This window comes from Spermophilus citellus, assembly GCF_964194105.1.
Source record: "Spermophilus citellus genome assembly, chromosome: 3".
Lineage (NCBI taxonomy): Eukaryota > Metazoa > Chordata > Mammalia > Rodentia > Sciuridae > Spermophilus > Spermophilus citellus.
Genome location: NC_138184.1, coordinates 58,433,745 through 58,455,731, shown reverse-complemented (window position 1 = coordinate 58,455,731; position 21,987 = coordinate 58,433,745).

The following is a 21,987-nucleotide window of genomic DNA, read 5'->3' as shown; positions in this document are numbered from 1 at the left end:
ACCACCCAAAGGAAGATACGGAAACATTTCCCAGATGTCAGAATCCAAGAGTGAATTAAGAATGGAGGAAAACCAAGTAGAGACTGAAGTAATAAAAAGAGACTGAAATATGAGAGAGAATGAGAGCTCAAATCGTGTTTTCTTTGCCATCCATTGTATAAGGAAAGCAATTTAAAGGCCATCTTGCATGCTTGAGAAGCAATATGATATTCAGAGGCTTAATTAAAGATGTACATTGGTAAGCCCTAGGGCAGCCATTAAAAATGCTTTAAAGGGGTATAAAAATTTAGGTGATATGTAATTACCTATGTAGAAATCACCGCATTTCTCATGCTTTTTCATGGGGATATATTCAAAAAGGAAAATAGAGTTCCAACTGTCCTTTCTGTAGTCTTTCATCTCTACTTTCATTTGCTGAACAATTAGTTTCATCGGAGAGAGAGAATGGGAAAAAAAAATTCTGCACAGATTCAGCTGAATAATTGAAATGTCTACATTAGCGGGGTTCTGAGATGAAAAGGTGGTATTAGGTAAGAAAGGGTTATGTTCTGCATTTCCCATGCGGGTCAGCCAGGGGATAGAGGGTTGGGGATGGTTTCCCAGGGTGGAAAGACCATGTCACCTTCTTTGAGCATCTGATGGATTCACTCACTGGTTGGAAATATGTCAATACTCCGAGAAAGAAAAACAAGAGATATGAAAATAAATGTCTGCCTGGGTTTCATGTAAATTCAGATTGACTGGAATAGTTCTAAAGGCATAAGCCATTTCTCCAGGGGAATACTGTGTAAGAAACGGACATGCACCGCCGAACTAAGGTTCTTCCCAAAATGACAGAATCTCGAATTTATGAGCCGCTTTGATTTTTCCCTGGTTTTCCATACATCGTCTCATGTAAGATCCTCTCGGATGCCTTCTCCAGCACACGTAAATGCTGGATTTCCACCATGGATGAAAGCTGAGACTGATTGAGAAGGATATTGTTGTCATCAATGACTGCGGATGGACCCCCGAGAACATGTCCTGTGTCACAAGAACAGAGTGTGTCTTTAACCCACCAGTGTCAAGAGGCTGCAGCTGATGGATGATGGGAAGAGGAGGCACGATCTTTTCCATGTCCCTCCCAGGAGTCCTGGACACATTTTTTCGTTGTGGTGGTTTGTTTGTTTTTTCAGATATAGAGTGTTCAGAACTTTTTTTTTTTTTTAATCTGGAGCCAAGAATTTTGTCTTTTCAGCTGATGCTTTTTCTTGATGTCACCTGTATCCCCTTAAGCTGGGATTGTAGGGAAGAGTGATTCACATGGAGACTTTCTTTGTGTGGCCAGGGAGAGAAGATTGTACAAAGCAGGAGAATTATTGGTAGAAAAAAGAGCAAAGTTTAAGTAAACCCTTCTACCGTGAGACTAAACCAGGCGTTGGGTATGGAAGGGGATTACCCAAGGGCATTGCAGAATTGGGGACAGATATATGTTGGTGATTTTAAAGGAGAAAATAGTTTAATCCTTATCGGTGTCCATCCAGCAATTCAGTTTAGGCACTAGCCTAATTGTCTGCTTCAGGTGCTTTTGAGCCTGAATTTGGTTTAAGACCAAATTATGATTGATTCCTAACTCAGTGACATAGCCTAATAATCCATTAAACCCCTCTAGGACCTAAGTACTCTCTCTGTAAAAGGGAGACCTGCTAGAAACTCAACACAGAGAGATTGAACAACCTACCCCAGATCACACAGTCATTGAATGCAGTGTATACATTTGAACCAGGGCTGGGAATTCTAGAGCCCTAATTATTAGCCTCAATGGCTTGATTGGCCCCAAGGTGAAGTCCAAGGGTCTATGCTTTTGATAGAAAGCCAATATGTCCCAAGTTGCCTGAGATATTTCTGCTTATGTCTGGAATAATGTGGATTATTATTGTTATTTCGTGGATGCTGAGGTTGAAACCAGGGCTACGTTCTCTACACCTGAGCTACTCTCCTAGCCCTACAGTAATTATTAGCAGTGCCTTTTCACTTCTCGAATCGCCCTAGCCTCATTTGGATGTTGAGTTCTGCGGTTTCCTGGTCCTTAGTTATTCTTTATCCTCATCTGTCACTGGGTTTCATATCTTCATACATTACCACCTCGCCAGGCCCTCTGCTTCTGTGGAGCACCTTCCAAGGCCAGATTGCTGCAGATGCCATCGACACCCCACTGCCACCACGATGCCCTGCATTCATCCTGGGTTCCTTTGCCCACCCTGCACTGTCTCTAGTCCCACGGCTCACACGGTGGTCCTCGCTTTGGATGTGATATACTGGCATTTGCTCCTCGGCTCTGGGCACTCAACCTTTCCTGATTCTAGAAAATTCTTGTTTGACTTTGTGACCTTGTTTCCCCTTGGGAGAAGCGGATGATTACAAATGTTGACAGACGTTGTCACCCTGGGTATCCCTCCCTCAAAATAGGCTGTTCTGCTAAGAGGAAGGAGAATATTGACTGCAGCGTCGATGTCCCTAATCCGAAAACCACCATCCAAAATGTTCTGAGCACGAACGTGACCCCTTGACAAGCAGAACATTCTAGACCATGAATCTTTGTTTCATGCACAAAAGTTTTAAAACATGATATAAAATCACCTTTGGGCTATGTGTGTAAGAACCAAAAATGAATCGCATGCTTAGACTTGGATCTTATTCCCCAAATAGCTCATTATGTTAATGCAAATGTTCCAAAATAAGAAAAGAAAAATCAAAATCTGAAACCCTCTCGTCCTAAGCATTTTGGATGAGGGATACTCCACCTGTATTCACATGCTCTTTGTTAAAATTCTCATTTGTTTAAAAATTATTCTTTCACAGTTTTTTTTTTTCCATATAAAGCTGTATCTCTAAATAGGTCATGGAAGACTGTCCTCTGATGTTACAAACTAAACAGAAGAACCTGAGATTGGGACTGTGAACCTGTAATTTTACCTGTTCATGGGGTAAAAATCCCTCCTCTTTGCTCCCAGGCGGTACCTGTCCTGTCTGTCTGGACCCAGCTGCTGCACAGCCATGGCCTGTCTGCTGCCCTGCCTCCCTTCTGCCCCTGCCTCCCTCTGCCCCTGCCTGCCTTCTCTGAGTGACAGTTCCACACCTGCACAGGCCCGGGACCTGAGGACATGCTGCAGGGTGAAATAAGCTTCAGGGTGGAGAGTCCTCAGAAAACCTGAAACAGAGTCGCCATTTGACCCAGCTAGCCCACTCCTCGGTTTATACCTAAAGGGACTTAAAATCAGCATACTACAGTGACACAGCCACATCAATGTTGACAGCAGCTCAATTCACAATAGCTAAGCTATGGAACCAACCTAGGTGCCCTTCAACAGATGAATGGAGAAAGAAATTGTGGTCTATATACACAATGGAATATTACTCAGCAAGAAAAGAGAATAAAATGGCATTTGCAGGTAACTGGATGGAGTTGGAGAATATCATGCTAAGTGAAATAAGCCAATCCCCCAAAACCAAAGGCTGAGTGTTCTCTCTGATAAGTGGAGGGGGATGGGAATAGGAAAGACAGTGGAATGAATGGGACAGAACTTTCCCACATTCATATATGAACACATGACCAGGGAAACTCCACATCATGTCCAACCACAAGAATGGGATCCTAATTAGAATAAATTTTACTCCATGTATGTAAAATATGTCAACATACACCCTACTGTCATGTGTATCTGGAAACATAAAAATTAGAAAAAAAAATCAGCTTCAGATCTTGAAGTCCTGCATCTTCTGCTTCTTTGTTAGTCCAAAGACTCCGCTTTAAAGTGCTATGATACAATTGTGGTGATCTTTTCGTGACCCAGCAAGTGCCAGACACAGGGCACAGAATGAACACCCACACTGGACTCTACAGACCCAAGATGGTGTCCCCCACCATCTAATTACCTCCTTCTTTACCCTGTGATGTAAATAACACGGTTTTCACTATCACCAGGCAAACGCCCGGCTCAAGGTCACAGAGCTTTCCGACGGCCAGTCCACGGTCCCAAATCCAATGTTCTGAAAAAAATCCTTCCACATTTCCCTTCTTTACGACATAAAAACCAAAATAGCCAAATAAAAAAGGTTGGGAAGTACAGAGTGTGGAAGAGAAGATTCCTTTCGACAGCTTGTTCAAAACGCAGGCCTGGCATCGCATTTAAATGAATGCTCCGGCCTTCATTTATATTCCAGCAACTCAACATGCAGAAGTGGAGCCTGAGCAGAGTGTGGCCATGCTCCAGCTGTGTGCATCTAATGCATCCCGACAGCTTTAAAGATACACACACAAAGGATTGGGCAAAGGGAAATGTCCTCTGACATTTACTTGGTAGTAAACAGAAGCATCCGACTTCCTCAGCCTCATTTGCTTTATTACTAAGAGCGTACTCTTCCCTCTGTCTTAACCCAGTTAAAAAAATTAAATTACCAAACACTGGGGAGAAGAGGGGAACAGGAGATTTTTGCAAGAAGTGTTTTACAGCAATCAGCTTGTCTAATGGAAAAACCTAGAAGGGAGAAAAGTAAAGAGGAAAAACCGATATGAAAAGTCAGACTCTTATACCCAAAGGTAATGGAGTTTTAAGTCACAGAATTAATTGCCTCTGTGTCACAACCTCTGTATTCAGTGAGGACGCCCTCCTCACCCGGCGTCTTAAACTTTTTTTTTTTTCCATTTCTGACTTAATAAGGGATGGCTGAATTTCATAAAAAGAAACTCTCAAGCTTGCTAAAGTAAAGAGGAAGGTAGTTTAAGGATACAACAGGCGATGGAAAGTTGTTTTTTAAGAATTCGAACTTTAGAACCTAGCATGGTGGCACACACCTGTAACACCAGTGATGTGAGAGGCTGAGGCAGGAGGATCGCAAGTTTGAGGCCTGCCTCGGCAATTTAGCAAGACCCTTTTTCAAAATAAAAAAAAAACTAAAAGGGCTGGGGATATGGCTCAGTGATCAAGGATCCAAATGCCCTTTGTTCAGTCCCTAGCACTTAAAAAAGAAACAATAAAAATAAACTTTGGAATAAAACCAACCCAAATTTGAATCCGATCACTGTCCCTCACTCACCATGAGACTTGTAAATGACTTAAGCTCTCCAAACCTCAGTTTTGTCATCTGCAAAATGGAAATGAGAGCAGTTCTTAGTTTATAGGGTTGTTTGAGAATGAACTGGAACGTCGTACGCACAGTGCCTTGGTTATGAGCTCAATAAAAGCATCATCCATGGTTTAATGGATCCTGAAATAGGATGGTGAGACTTCGGGGAGACTGGAGCTGAAAGGTTGATAGGAAGGGAAGATACTCTCTCTGGAGCAACCCATTCCAGCTCTGTGTATTCTTTATGGTGTTTTCCCCATATCCTCCTTTGATCTTTAATCTCAGATGACTTCCTTAGTTTCCTTATTCTGTCCCTTGATGACACGGCCCAGCCCTCAATCTACCTGACTTTGTATTCTGGTGCCCAATCCATTGGCTATAAATTCTGAATACCTTACTTTAACCCGAGTTCTGACTCATTGCTGGAGAGCCGGGGGTTCACACCCTGGGTTAATTTTTCACTCCTCATGATAGAATCCTCTTATGTGGACTCCTCAGGTCAGTAAGTGCTGCGGTTCCTGCTGATTTTGAGACCCAGGGGGGTTTCTGCCCTCTTTCCAAGCCAAAGCCTTGGGTTACAATGCTTTCCTTGCCTAAAATGCAAAAAGATCGGTCCCTGAATACATTCGGGGTTCTTGTAAGGTCAGCGAATCTTTCAAAGGGATGTTTCGAAAGCTTCTGGGCAAAGATAATTGTGTCAAGAGGGAAACAGCTGTTTCTGTGTTTGCTGAGGAGAACAAAACTAAACAAACAGCAGAGACGAGACTCATCTCATTAGAATTGGATTACGGTAGGGTTTGGCTCTCCACCCCACAGCTTGTTCTGTTCACTTCCATATCCAGCCCTTCCCCCCCTTCCTTCCTTCCTTTATTCATTCCTTCCATCTGTCCATCCTTTCTTTTCCTCCCATACCTCCCTCTCTCTCTCTCTCTCTCTCTCTCTCTCTCTCTCTCTCTCTCTCTCTCTCTTTCTTTCCAGGGATTGAGCCCACAGGCGCTTAACCACTGAGCCTCATCCCTAGCCCTTCTTTTATATTTTATCTAGAAACAGAATCTCGGAGGCTGGCCTGAGAAATGCAGATCAAAACTACTCTAAGATTTCATCTCACTCCAGTCAGAATGGCAGCTATTAAGAACACAAACAACAATAAGTGATGGCGAGGATGTGGGGGAAAAGGCACACTCATACATTGCTGATGGGACTGCAAATTGGTGCAGCCAATATGGAAAGCAGTATGGAGATTCCTTGGAAAGCTGGGAGTGGAACCACCATTTGACCCAGCTATTCCCCTTCTGGGACTATACCCCAAAGACCTAAAAACAGCATACCACAGGGACACAGCCACATCAATGTTTATAGCAGCACAATTCACAATAGCTAATCTGTGGAGACAACATAGATGTCCTTCAGTGGATGAATGGATAAAAAAAAATGTGGTCTATATACACAACGGAATATTACTCAGTACTAAAAAAGAATAAAATCATGGCATTTGCAGGTAAATGGATGGAGTTGGAGAAGATAATGCTAATTAGCCAATCTCAAAAAAACTAGTCCCTATTTTTTGATGCCACTGTCATAACTCTGCCTTTAAAATCCTCCTTGTTATGACTGTTGACACCTTTAGTTTTAAATTACTCAGTTTAACTGAGTAATTCTATCCAACCCAAAGATGAACAGCTTTCTCTCAGGGTTAAAAGGCTGTGGCAGAAAAAAAAAAAAAAAAAAAAAAACTTCAAGTAAAATTCAAAGAACTAAGGTTCTCAATCAGATAGCCACTCAGTGATCTTGAGGTAAATCCCTCAGACTGCCTCAGTTTGTTCAGCTCTAAAATGAATGTACAATAAGCCGTGTGCAGTGGTGCACACCTGTTCTCCCAGCAGCTCAGGAGGCTGAGGCAGGAGGATCAAAAGCTAAACTGTGGAGTCAACCTAGATGCCCTTCCGTGGATGAATGGGTTAAAAAAAATGTGGCATATATACACAATGGATGTTCGTGTAAATTCTTACATGTAAATTCAGATACATACCAGCATTAAAAGAGAATAAAATCATGGCATTTTCAGGTAAATGGATGGCGTTGGAGGAGATAATGTTAAGTGAAGTTAGCCAATCCCCCCCCAAAAAAAACAAGTGCCAAATGTTTTCTCTGATATAAGGAGGCTGACTCATAGTGGGGTAGGGAGAGGGAGCATGGGAGGAATAGATGAGCTCTAGATAGGGCAGAGGGGTGGAGGGGAAGGGAGGGGGCAGAGGATTAGCAAGGATGGTGGAATGTGATGGACATCATTATCCAAAGTACATGTATGAAGACACGAATTGGTGTCAACCTACTATATAGAGATATGAAAAATTGTGCTGTATATGTGTAATAAGAATTGTAATGCATTCTGCTGTCATTTATTTAAAAAAAAAAAAACATTAAAAAAAATAAGTTGCCATCCTCCTGCCTTAGCCTCCAGAGCCCCTGGGATCGCAGGCCTGTGCCCCTGGGCCCAGCTCTTCTCATTCCCTGATTCTTCCTCCCACTGTATTTCCTTCATTTGTTTCTCAGGAATACTTTTCTCTCCACTCCACATAGTATTTGTCCATCCCCATACTTTTACCACCATGTCCGTCCTTCCGTGCACCCTTCTGCATCTCGGTAGCTCTGTTTTGTTTTGTCTTTGGCCAAGAGAAGGGTAAACGAAGGATGTGGCAAATTCTTACATCCGCTCTCCTTATTGGTGGGAACAACCATTTCTTCATTTTGTGTGGTGAGAATCTCACAGAACTCATTCAAGACGGTATTAATCCCTTGCTGTTTACACGTAAGCTCATTCAGCCAGCTTTCCAAATGTTTAAACCCGTGGTCAGAAGCTGCGGTTTACCTCCCAACTCTGTTTTGGGAAAAACCAAGCTGAGCCAGCAGAGCTCTTTGTCTCTCTCCTGAGTCCAGGGCTGCAGGTTTTCTTCCTTGACTCAGTTTTACATTGTTCTCCAGTGTTCTAGAATTTGGCAGAGTCATAAAATAACTCGCTCAAAAAAAAAAACCTCTTAAATTCCCATCAATCAGCAAAAAAATGTAGGGAAGGTTATTTTAAAGGTGCCGGCATTTATACTTGCTTTAAAATATCCCCCAAAGCTGATCAGAGGTATTTTTATTGATTCCTTTCACAAATATTTGTCAGGCACATACTAAGAAGCAGTGAAAGGCGAGAGGGCATCCGACAGATGTGTACAGGCAGCTCCTGCGTGGAAAAGCAGACGGGGGTCAATGGCACAGCTGTTTGGATTTCTCCATATTGTGGTTGGAACAACTGTGCTAAGGACCTTTAGGAACTTTTACATTGTGTGATTCATAAGACGGTGAAAGTCACTCATAAAAAGAGTTAGGCGTGTTTTCGTTTATTTAAAAAAACCTAAATGAAGTTTAACCTGAAATTTCAATTTATGTCCTTTTGCATCGGTTCCCATATTTGAGCCTCTCCTGTTACCTAGGTCTATAGTTTGGGCTGCAGATGCAATATGTGAAAAATGCAAGTGTTTACGGCTGAGTCAGATGTTGGACGAGTCATCACATACGTGCATATTGTGAAAAATAAAGCTCAGTGCTTTTTAGAAGAAGGAGCTTTGAGAGCACCACCAGGCACCTAATTGAGGTTTTTATGATATAGAGCAGACTGCAGACGGCATGGGAGCTGGACTTAGGCAGGAGGCATTTGACGGTACTGCTTACTGGGTTTATGACCTTGAGAAAGTAACTTTACTTCTTTAAGCTCCATCTGTGAAATGGGCACCCCATAGACGTTTCCTATTGCAATGACTTATTCCAAGGAAGACATAAGCACTCAGACATAGAATAAATACTTTTTAATAGTATCCTTTACTGTTAGTTCTAATAAAGCAAGCAGAATTAAGGGAACTAGAAGTGAGAAAATTGAAATCATCTGGAAATATCTACATTCACAAGATCCCAAAGCTGCATAATGCTAAGACAAGACCATAATTTTAAGGGACCCATGAATATGGGGTGCCATCTAGCCTCACCGTTTTTTGAATGCCAAGCTCGCATTTCCTCTGGATCCTGAAGCAAGAGGTGCTTCTTGGGCCTGATTATATGTCTACCTGAGGTTGCGTGCACCTGCCCTGGGGAAAGGGCTCTATTATTACTGGCTCCTTATCCATCTTGGTCTCTGGTATGCCTCTAAATGCAAGCTTTGCCTAAGCCATGCCTTTCTTATTCTCCTTCCCAAAGTTAGAAGCAAAATAATCACTTACAAAGAGCCTTGAGATCTTCGGTACATAACAAAGTAGACAGCCCAAGACCTGAATGCCCTATTGATTGACTAAGCACACAACGCAGAGGTGGCCGGCCAGCTGCTGCACATGGCCTTCCTGAGGGTCACATCTAGGAGACCCTCCCTGCTTCTCAACCCCGAGAAAGGGTTTGCAAAATATTAGCAAATATAAGGCAACTTCTTGGCCAATCAATTTCTCCCTGACCCTATGTCAGAGCTCTTAGAAAAGATGGGCAAAGGAATATATAAGTGCAGGATTCTCTTAGAGCCATTGAAGTATTCTTGTATTCATTTATGGTTTTCGAATAAAGACAATAGCAATATTAATGGCCAATAAATTTTAAAGCATCTACAGTGTGCCAAAGACCATGCCAGGAGGTGTCCTGGTATGTCCTCTTGCTTTATTATTATAACAACCTGTGGGAAAAGGAACTATCTATTGTCACCTGCCTTTCAGTGATGAGAAGGCTGAAGTTCAGAGAGACGGTCCCTGCCTAAGGCCACACAGCTCTGAAGTAGCTAATGGAAGGTTCTGGCCTGGGTCTTCCTAAGGCAGGGTCTGCGTAGACACAGGTACTGAGATGATTCCCAAAGATGGTAGAGTCAATCATCAATTCATTCAGCAATGGCTAATTATCCACTCTGCCAGAGTCCTTGATGGATGTTGAGCCAGTCACAATGGAACCCTGTCCTCAGGGTTTGCAGGACATAACCTCCGGATGGAGCATCGAGAAGCAGGCTGAGTGTTTATCTGCGTGCAGCTTGTATTTTAGCAGGAGGAGACAGAAAACAGACAACAGGGATAAATGCTAAGGAGAAAAGCTAAGTAGGAGAGGTATGATTTTAAATCGGGGGGGTCTGTGAAGCCTCACTGAGAAGGTGACAGTTCACATATTTGCAACCTAACTCGGACCATCCAGGGCCTCCTGCTGAGAAGACACTCCATTGCAAGTTCTTTTCCTTCCCCCTTAGAGAATCCCAGGCAGTCTCCTTCCCCAGGGTCTCTGAGCAAACCGTTTGTACATTGACCCTAAACACAGGAAGACATTTGCCAACGTTCTGTGATTAGTGTCTTCTTTATAAGGGCACTGCACTCTCAGAAGTCCCTGGGTATGGAGATAGACAAGGGTTCTGCACTTGGAGATTCTCTTCAGACCCCTGTTGATTAAGAGCTGATTTTACATGGTTTTGGACATGGACACTGTTTTTCCATTCAGAATGGGTTTGCAGATACGGGCAGGGGGTAGAAGTGGGCTGCAAGATGAGTTGTGTATTTGCATTCATGCAATCCGCAAAGTCACCAGTAGAAAAAAACAAAAGTCCTGGTCATGTTGCCTGTGGCTTCCCAACACACCCAAAGGGAAACCCCCATAAAATGGACCATTTGAAACTGTCCCTGTCTCTTAGAATTCAATCAAAAAACTTAATCCAACACAGAACATGGCAAGAACAGGTCTTCTACACAGGCACATGCTGAGGGCCATTGCCAAGTAGGAATGACGCATCAAAATTTCCTTGCCAGCATACCCCATGTTAAATGGACTTGCCTTGGAAATTTGCTGTGACCTTGCATGTGTGTTTGAGAAAGGTGACCCTGCTCAATGACCAGGGTGGATCCAGGTTTTAGGAAGTATCCGGGTTTAAGATAATTTGGTTTTAAGGCGTTCCCGGTTTAAGACAATAGGGGTTTTAGGGAAGTTGGAGGTTGAAGATTATTGCTGCTGGGATTAGGGTGTTCCTGTTGTTTGTTCCCCTTGAGTTCTCGTGAGATTCAAATGGGATTTGAAAAAAAGCCTCGTGGAGTAGGTGAATTGGGCGGCAGAACTGGGATTTCCCGAGAACGTGTGTGGAGGCCGGTGTGAGTTCAGGAATAAAGATTGCTGTTTGAATCTACAAAGCTGTGTGGTGGCTCGTGATTCTGTGCCAAGCCAAGACATTGGCAGGCACAGGCACCCACATAGACATGCCTGTGTGCATAGATGCGTATTGATTTGGGGCCTTTCCCCATCTGTAATGGGAAGAATTTCCAAGACCAGCTGGACAACTTAAATGACACTATGAAAGTATAATTTGCTACTCAGAAGAACACTTCAGGGTACGGGGGAGGCTCAAGTAAACTTTTCCACCATCTTTGAAGAAAATGGCCAAATGAGCAGCTTAGACAAGATAGCAGGAGTTACGAATGGCTTTTAAAAATCAAACTATTTTAAAGTGACTGATGTGACTTGAGCCCCAGCCCCTAGCCTACAATAAGTGTATTACCTCCAAATGATTTTATCTCTTTGCAGCGTCAGTGGGATCTTGGAGTCCTCTGAAAGTCATCTGCTTTTAGTCATTGTCCTTGAAAGCAATACCTCTACAGTGCCTTATAAAGTGTCCATACTTCAGGTTTAACAGACTCCAAGAGGCCTTCACACCGGTTATTCCTAATTAGCAAGACTTGCCTGTCCTGGATTTTGCTATAGCTGCGTGGAAATGGCCTACAAATGACCAAATGACTGGTCACAGGTTTTTTTGTGTGTGTATGTTGGGGGGCTACCAGGGATTGAACTCAGGAGCACTCGACCACTGAGCCCCATCCCCAGCCCTATTCTGTATTTTATTTAGAGTCAGGGTCTCACTGAGTTGCTTAGCACCTCACTTTTGCTGAGGCTGGCTCTGAACTGATCCTCCTGCCTCAGCCTCCCAGAGCTGCTGGGATGACAGGCGTGCACCACCACACCTAGCTGGTCACAGATTCTTACTATCAACATCCCACTTTCCTTCAGTACCAGATTTCAAACCATCTTGTCCTTTCACCAGTTTTAAAAGCTAGGCAAGTAGAATTAATTTCTGTTGCAATATCTCCAGCTGTTTTTGAATCATTAATTCTGCTTTCACCACATTTCCTATTCATTATGGAATAAAAACGAACATGCCTGGGGGCGTTTCTCATTTTTCCAGTCTTCTTAACTTTTTTTTTTTTTTTGGAACAAGCCCCTTCTGTACTTTCTAAAACTAAATGTATTCTCTGAGTTAATTTGTGTCTGTGGATGATAGGCCTAAAATCAAGACACTTCCCAGTTTAGACCGGTTTCATTTATTTAGCCCTCAGATTTTCAGGCCTGTTCAAAGCAGGCCAGTCATACGAAGGCACGGTGGATCAGACGGCAGAGTAACTCTGCACTTGGACTGAGAAACTGATTTCCTCCCTAAGTTTCATATAGCATTACATCACCCACCCAGGAATAATTAAACTTGTTACGGAAAAGCCTGGCTTTTTTGCTCGTGAAATGAGGAGAAACATGTGAGGCAGTTAGAATTAACAGGAAAGTAGTGAATGGAAAGGCAACTTTGTAAACTATAGAGCAGGAATCAAAAACTTGTCTTTTCCAGGGGGTTGGCCAGCAATTGAAAAATGTCACGCAGGCCAGGCAAAAGATATCGGAGACCGTTGTACAAGGTCACACGCAGGAGATCAGGGGCTGCTCCACTGGGGTCGCTTCCACCCGAGCAGCAAAATATGACAGGCACACGAGTCTCATCAATCAGCCAGATGTGGCACTGTGGGCTGTCCATGTAGAAACTGGGTAAGTGGCCAGGTGCCCACGCCTGTAATCCCAGCAGCTCAGGAAGCCGAGGCAGGAGGATTGCAAGTTCGAGGCCAGTCTCGGCAGCTTAGAAATCTGGTAGCTGACCCAACTACCTAGATTTTCAATTTCAGGGCTAGGACGAGGATCAGGTCACTGGGATAGCAGATCCATACAACCAGCTGGGAGGGAACTTTCCAGAACACTGGCATTTGTCTTCAAGTGTGGACATGTATTTATCTGATTCATTTTTCTCCTTCTTTGGCTTTAGCATAAGGCTATTTGTAGAGCACAACAAAATGGCATCCTGATGTTAGAAATCCATTCCATAGGAGCTGCTCTGGAGGGAAGCCAGCCAAATGCCGGCCCTTGGGTCCCTCCTTTCAGCACCATTTATTCTTATGTTTGATTTGATTTCATGTCACCTTGTTTACGGTGTGCAGCATGTTTGTGTAACTGTAGTCTTTGATTTTGCACAATGACGAAACTGCCTGAAAGTGAGCTTTTCAGCACGCATCCTGCCCTTAAGCAGCTGAGCAACACACGACCTTACATATGTACGTAGATCATTGTTTTTAACAGATATTATCTCCTTTTTAAAAAAAAATCAGTGCATTATAATTATATATAATGGAGCCCCTGGTTTTATATTCATACACACATACAATGTAACAATGCGGTTTGCCATATAATATAAAAATTGCCTCTTTTTATAACCATATATGGATCTCAAAGAAATTGGCTCTTTCCCAATACGGCTTCCTCTTACTCTTGCCATGTATTTTTCCAATAGACAAAGAGGCCATGAATCTGGAAAACACCCCTTTTAGAAACAAGAAATACTTAGAATATTCAGGGTTTTTCTTTTTATCTTTTTATTTAAAAAAAAATGTATAGGAACCAGACCCAGGAAATTGAAGACAATTTAAATTATCCTGTCCATTCCATGGTAGGGAACCATTGTCTGTAAGAATGAGGTTTGCTTCTTGGATTGATAAGTAAAAAATTCCTGTGGAGGGATGCTCTTCTTCCCGTGAGCACCTTGTCCCTTAGGATGTCAGCATCTTGGATCTTGCCTTCCAATTCCTCAGTACTGTGCTCAAAGGCACCACCCTCTGGTCTCAATGTTTTGTTCTTCCTTTCAATTCTGTGATACCCAAACTTGCCTGAACCATGTCTCCGTCCATCTATCCAAAGACTGAAGGCTGGTGACTAAACAGGTTATCAGTGCTGGGGATCATGGTGTTTTAAGGCTGGGTGGGAGATGCTGACTGGCAGTTGTCAAGTTTTACTTATCTAAGTCAGAGATTAGTGACTGTTCTTGATAAGCACAGGATTATGTCTAATAGATGTACAAAGAACAATTAAGGAATATTGCTCTCCAAACCAAATAACCAGCAGAATAGCCATTCTCAAAGTACAGTTCCCACCTCAACACTTTGCTTTCTTCTTCTTCTTTTTTCTTTTTTGTATTGGGGATTGAACCCAGGGGCACTGCTAAACCACTGAGCCACATCCCCAGCCCATTTTTCTATTTTATTTAGAGACAGAGGCTCACTGAGTTGCTTAGGGCCTCACTAAGTTGCTGAGGATGATTTTGAACTCGCGATCCTCCTGCCTCAGCCTCCTGAGCTGCTGGAGGAGCCTACTTTAACAAGTAGAATTATTTTAGAAGTATACTCACTGTACCGGGCCCAACCCAACACGTTCATACATCATCCGGGAACTTGTTAAAAATGAATAGTCTTGGGCCAAAACACAGATCAAATCAGAAACTGCCAGGATGAGGCCCAGCAATTTGTATTTTCATAAACCCTCCAGTTTGTTCTGAGGGATGTTAAGCTTCCAGAGCCACGTTCAGGACAGCCTGAACCCATCTCCCAGAGTGACTGCAAATTCCAAAAGAGGAGGGGATTCTCTTGTTCATGTATCATGAAACCCCAAGCCTCTTCCATTAATGATGGCACGTGGGAAGTGCTCAGTATCTATCTGTTCATGGGTGTGTGAAGGAGGATGGGCTAAATGCTGCTTCCGTAGTGACACGCGGTACGTTCCCCCTGCAACTCTCCCCATCCTGGGATGCAGGCACAATAGTGTAGGGTTAACTGGGGGTTCATGCAAGTTCCCCTGCTTGGCTTTAAATCTTCCATCATCTGTCCACTGTAAAGCCTCTGGCAAGGGGCTAAATCTCTCCTTGGGCCATGATTTTCTCATTTGGAACATGGAGATGATGGTAAGATGATAGCATCCCAGCCTGATGGGATTTGCTTTCTTCATAGGTAAGTTTGAGGGGGTGGTGGTTTGTTCTCATTTGACTACTATGGTTCTCTTTTTCCCAAGTAGCATGAATCCTCTGGCTCCAAACTTGCAGGACAATGACCGACCGAGGTCTCTATGGAATTTGCCCTGCCCCTCCATTACCATAATAGTAAGGCAACTAGACTCTCTCATCAGTCTGACAGATTGTATCACTTATTTATGTTTATTTTTATTTTTTGTTCTTTGTAGTTACACTTCACAGTATATTTTGACATATTCTACATTCATGGAATATAATGATTCTAATTAGGATCCCGTTCTTGTGGTTGGACATGATGTGGAGTTTCCCTGATTGTGTGTTCATAGATGAACACGGGAAAGTTCTGTCCCATTTATTCTATTATCCGTCTCGTTCCCATGCCCCTCCATTCCCCCCACTCCCTCCTGTCCAATCCGGAGACCCCTCCCCCCTGTATCGTGAGTCAGCATCTGCACATCAGAGAGAACATTTGGCCTTTGGTTTTTTGGGGATTGGCTTATTTCACTTAGCGTGATAATCTCTAGTTCCATCCAACTACTGGCGAATGCTATCATTTCATTCTTCTTTATATCTGAATAAAATATTCCATTATGTGTATGTACCACATTTTCTTTATCTACTCGTCCATTGAAGGGCATCTAGGTTGGCTCCACAGTTTAGCTATTGTGAATTGAGCTGCTATGAACATGGATGTGCCTGCATCCCTGTGGTAGGCTGATTTTCAGTCCTTTAGGTATAAACTGAGGAGTGGGATAACTGGGTTCAATAGTGGTTCCATCCCATGTTTTCTGAGGAATTTCCATGCTGCTTTCCAGAGGGGTCGCATCATTTATTATGACTCTTAATATTTGGATTTTACATAATGCATCTGGGGACTACTTCAGTGGCCTTTCTTCTTAACCAAGTAGCATAAACGGCATCTCGGCTGGGAGTTGATTTCCATGGCAAAGCCTCCCTCCAATCTCATCTCACTTCTTGACACGGGGCCTAGATTTTTAGTACCTTTACTAAAGACCTCAAACGGTTGTCATGGTTAAACCATTAAAATACAAACAAATTGAGTTTTTTTTTCTTTTGCCATATGCAGCAATGTGCTATTTATTATCTCTTTCTGACTAATCCTCATTTTGTTTTTCATGCTCAGCATTTTCCTTTCTGTGGAGAGCCATAGATTTGGCAGGAGTTCAAGGAAAGGCTGAAAATACTTCTTAGAAACTATTTTAATCCCAAACAGTTCATGTTTGGAGAACAGGTTGAAACATATGTCATATAGGGACCCAGTGTAGGCAGTGATCTGCCAAAGGGCAGGAAGGGACAGAGAATAAGGACGAGGGTCCCCTGAAGTAGAGGGAAGGGAACTGAGGAAAAAGCCATCTTTGGCCTTACAGGGGTCACCATGTCAACAGAAGAATGAAGTGATAAGACAAACGGACAGCTTGACAACCCCCGCATAGGTCTGTTACCCACACCGCTCAAGCCTGGCTCCTGGGAGTTCCTTTCCTGTCTCCTGACAGACCTTCTAACGGGATCCAGAACACGGTGTCCATGAACCTCAGTGATTCTCTAGACAGAGTGGATGAAAGGTGACAAGATACTTGGGAACGTGTGCAAACGTTTGGACTCAAACATGGTGTGACTTCCAGAGGTTCTTAGTGTTGGCTTGAACCTTTGAAAAATGTGAAGAGCTGGGCGCAGCGGAGCACACCTATAATCCTTGGGGATGGGGCTCAGTGGTTGAGTGCTCCTGAGTTCAATCCCTGGTACCAAAAAAAAAAAAAAAAAAGAAAAGAAAAGAAAAGAAACAAACAGTGGAGATAACCACCTAACACTGCTGAAGATAGGAATGGTGCCCCTCTACTTAAACAGCATTCATGCTCCCTTGCAACATGGCTTGGGTCAGGAGGAGCGGCCTCTGGTTTCCTTTCCCAGTTTCATCCTGCCCTTTATGCACCTGTATTTGGTGCATACTGTGAATTGAGCCACCCTCAGTAAAGTGTGATATGCTACCCTACTGCCATTACACCTGACATCGGCAGTGCCACGACTGTCCTATGGATTTTCAGAAAGGAAATACACCGTCACCAGTCACCAGCATCACACGACCTTGCAGGATCAGTTGGAGGTGGACTAAAGAGGTGGAAATCCTTGCTTCATCTTACCGGGCAATTGTGACAAGCTGTGAAAAGTTCCATAGGGTTTGTAGCTTTCGAGTCCTTCCTCCAGGACCAACATCTACGAAAATACGCTCCGCCTGGAAATTTGCCCTGTCCAAGCCAGACATATTTTTTTAATTGAATTTTGCTTTGAGAGTCGGGTATAGATATTTCTCTTTTTTTTCATCTGTACTTTGCTTTTTATGTGAGGGGAGAGACGTTGTGTTTCTTTTCTTTGGGGGGGGGTTGTCATGTTCCTGTAAAAACAATCAACGATGGGCTATTTATCTCCCCCATCAAACTGGGACGTGGGCTTTAAGTATGTGTATGTTTGCAATATAGATTTTTTTTCATTGCTATATTTTATAGTCATATTATGAGCTAGTGGCCCTCATTTATTTTCCAGAACATTTCTAAGCCGATGACAACTCTTTAGTCTTTGTTTGTTAATTGTGTCCTGCCTGTCTACCTTTCCAAGTAATAATTGCTTGCAGGGAATCAAACCGAAATGGAATATTGCTTTATTTAATATTTTTCAAATCAAATACACCATAGCACAACCATCTGCAAAAATACATTTCAGCTTTCATCAAATTTTTCTGGGGATTAATAATCCCTTCACGTGGGTGTGTTTCTATGGCTAACATGATCTTGTTGGGCAAAGACTAGGTTCTATTTATGTTCCTACTCAGGTAGAAAAGAAAAAGACTCCTTGTCGTGGGAGGGAATTATGGAGTATTTTCACTCCTAAGTTTTTGTTACTTGCAAAACAAGTGTTTTTGAAATGGAAAATATACTGGGGAAGCTTTTCTTGATAGAAAAGGTGGAAGGAAAAGCCATGTTCACTTTTCTTGTGTGTAAATTCAATTCCATTGAGCTCCCACTCAATCCTAGCACAATGTGGGCAGCCTGGTGTCTTCAAAGGTCCCCTTTCTTTGGTAGACTCTGAGGAAAGGGTTTGTGTTTCTATTGTTTTGTTTTGGGGTTTGGTTTGTTTTGTTTTGGTACCCAGGGTCGAACCCAGGATGCTTAATCACTAAGCCACTTCCCCAGCCCTATTTTGCATTTTATTTAGAGACAGGGTCTCACTGAGTTGCTTAGGGTGAGGCTGGCTTTTGCTGAGGCTGGCTTTGAACTTGTGATCCTCCTGCCTCAGCCTCCTGAGCTGCTAGGATGACAGATGTGTGCCACGGCACCCAGCACAACTGTTCTTGGCTAGCAACTCTGATCTCTGTCCTTTGTGCCCATCTTTGTCTCTCTCATGTCCTCTGCTTCCCATTCATCTCCCAACGCCCTGCAGACCTACAGTTGTCCCATGTGCCAGGGACTGGGAGGTGGGTAGGCCCTGGTGGTGACTGCAAGACAGCCCAGAACAGGAAGGAACTCGAATTTTACGGAGATGTCACTACCGTTCAAAATACCTCCACAAGGATCCTGGCTGCTGTGACCAAGTATCACAGATGAGCAGCTTATAAACCACAGAGATTTAGTTTTCACTCTTCTGGGTCCTGGGAATACGAGATCCAAGTTCCATATTGTTGGGTTCTGGTGAGGGCCCTTTTCTGGGTTACAGAGAGCTGACTTCTTGTGTCCTCAGAGGGACCACGGGGGTTCTCTGGGGCCTCTTTTATACCAGAGAGAAAATCCCGTTCATGAAAGGCCCACCCCCAAGATCTAACCACCCCTCAAAACTGCACTTCCTAATATCATCTCTCTGGGGGCTGGGGTTCTGCATGTATATTTGGGGGCTGGGAATAAACATCCATCCTCGGTGCCCACAAATCACTCGCATGTGCACGATGCTTCCATCATTCCAGCCTCGACGCCCAAATGTAAAACCCAAAGCATCATCTCACCACGGAAACCAGATATGGTGAGATTTGAGGCATGGTGCGTGGCAGAGGGAAACTGCTCTCCTGCTGTGAACTGGTGAAACCAAACAAGCTATATACTCCCCAATGTAGCCGTGGGACAGGCCTGGGAGAGACGCTCCCCTTCCAAAAAGGAGAAATAGGAAAGAAGGAAGGAGAGTTGGCAGCCAGCAAGGGCTGTGAGGTCTAAGGATCCAGAATAATCTTTGGCTCAGAATTTGTCTTCGGGGACTTCTGAGAGGCCATATCCCACCACAGCTTGGAGAAGCAAGGCCAAGCTGTGACTCATGAGTTGGTGTCCCCAGGCCATGTTTCTGTGGGTTCAGGTTCTCAGCAAGAAGTTTTACAGACCCTGTGGTTTCAAGGCTCTGGACTTCCCGCCATATTGCTGGAGCTCTTTATCACTAGACTTCCCTAGTTCTCCCTCTGGATGTCTTGACAAACAATGGAGGACACGCTCAAGTGTGATCATTAGGGAGAATTTAGAGAATGTCCTTGGCTGCATGTAGGGGAAGGAATGTAAATGCCCCCGTTGTATTCTTTTTTTTTTTTTTTTTTGGTGGAGGGCTACTGGGGATTGTTCTCAGGGGCACTTGACCACTGAGCCACATCCCCAGCCCTATTATGTATTTTATTAGAGACAGGGTCTCGCTGAGTTGCTTAGGGCCTCGCTTTTGCTGAGGCTGGCTTTGAACTCGCCATCCTCCTGCCTCAGCCTCCAGAGCTGCTGGGATTTCAGGTATGTGTCACCGTGCCCGGCTCTATCACTGACTTTTTAAAACACAAATGTGTTCCAATGCCTTCAATGTGTTTGAAAACAATTCGAGCATAATTTTGCATTTGCTTGCCTGTGATTTCATGCATGAGAAGCATTAGATGAACACAGAAAACCCTACCTGGTTGAACCAAGCGATGTTGGAATGCACAAAACATACAGATCTCAATCCACCTAGGCTCCCTAGAGGCCCTTGAAGAGAGGACATCCACATCTGCTCTTACAACCTTCTGTCTGACTGCAGCCGGCTCTTGCCATTTTACAAGAACTCACAAGCGGCAGCTCTGTCTAAGCCCACTTCTCGATGCGGACTCTAGGTCATTTTCCCCGTAAATTGCCAGTTTTTTTTTCTACTATTTATAGATTTCTTCATTATGGAACAAATCTTTCACTGTGTGCCATCTTTATTTAGGTTCTTATCTTTTCTAAATATGTCATCAGTGCAGTGTGTGTGTGTGTGTGTGTGTGTGTGTGTGTGTCTTTAACCCCATCTTCCCCAAGCCCTATGGTCTTTTTGTTTGGATTGGTTTGGTTTGCATGGTGTTGCATGCCGTGATGACATTCAGGATCCTACGTCATTGCATTGTAGTAGAACCCACTGTACACGGATGCCTGCATGGCTAGCAACAGAGAAGCTGGCCCTCAAAAGGAGGGAGGGCCCTTGTAAGAGGAGGATGCATTATTTCTACAAATGCAAGGGCAGCTGGATTGTGACCTGGTCTGGGGGCCTGGGAAATCAGCACCCTGACCTCACTCTCCAATCCACTGGGCTTGGGCGTCTGTTTAACATCGTCCATTTGGGGCCAATTAAACAGGTCGCAGTGGAAACAGGTGAGGGACTGGGTCTGGAGGAGTCCTCCGGCTCAATGCCAGTGGAATTTGGGGGGGGGGGCAAGGGGAGTGTGGAATGAACCCAGGAGTGCTTAACCCCAACCCTTTTAAATATTTTATGTAGAAATAGGGTCTCCCTGGGTTACTTAAGGTCTTGCCAAATGGCTGAGGCTGGCTTTGAACTTGTAATCCTCCTACCTCATCCTTCCAAGCCACTGGGATGCCACCCCTCCTGCTGCCAATGGAACTTTTTAAAAGAATTCTTTTTTATTTTTATTGTGCAGATCAACTTCATGTTTCTTCTAGATATTTCTTGTCTGGTCTAGGGGCTTGAGGATTTTTTTTTTTTATTCTTTTATGGGATGTTCAGTTGGGTAGGGCCCTGAGAAGACACACAGAAGACTCAGGAATAGGAGGTGTGTTATAGTCATAGTCCCTCGTGACAGGAGGCATAGATCACAGGAGATGGGGAAGGCACCAGGGCGCTTGGGAAGGGAGCACTCAGGACAGGGTCTTTCTTGCAGTTTCCATGGATAGACGAGTGGGGCGGGGCAAACGGTTTGGGACGGGCTAGTTTGAGTAATTTGGACTTGGAGGGCTCTGATCTGTAGGGGTGGTCCCTAGTTGCCTGGTACCTGACCTGGGATGATCCAAGCAGAGAAAATTGCATCTTTGTGTACAGGCCAGATAAGGAGGTCTGGCTCAGAATTGCTTAGTTTTACAGATTCTGATCAGGCATGCTCGTGGCTGAGACCTTGATGATGTCTCTTAAGAACTGGCCAGCTTAGCGCAGGGATAATCTCTCTCCAGCTAAAAGTTATTATTATTTTTTTCTTTTCTTAGGATGTCAAAACATCATAATACACAGAAAAAAAAAATTAAAAAGAAAGAAAAAAACTCTGCTACAAGGAGACTCATTAAGGATATTTTGTTGTTGTTTTGGGGCCAAAGAAGCTTGAATTTGTCCTGATCCAATCAATTCAAACTCGAGCCAAACTAAAAAGTCACATATTACCCCCTACATTTCATGATACATTCCCATACCGGAAAAAATAAAGAAAAATCAGAATTCCACCCAAATCACGTGATTACTGTTAGGTAATT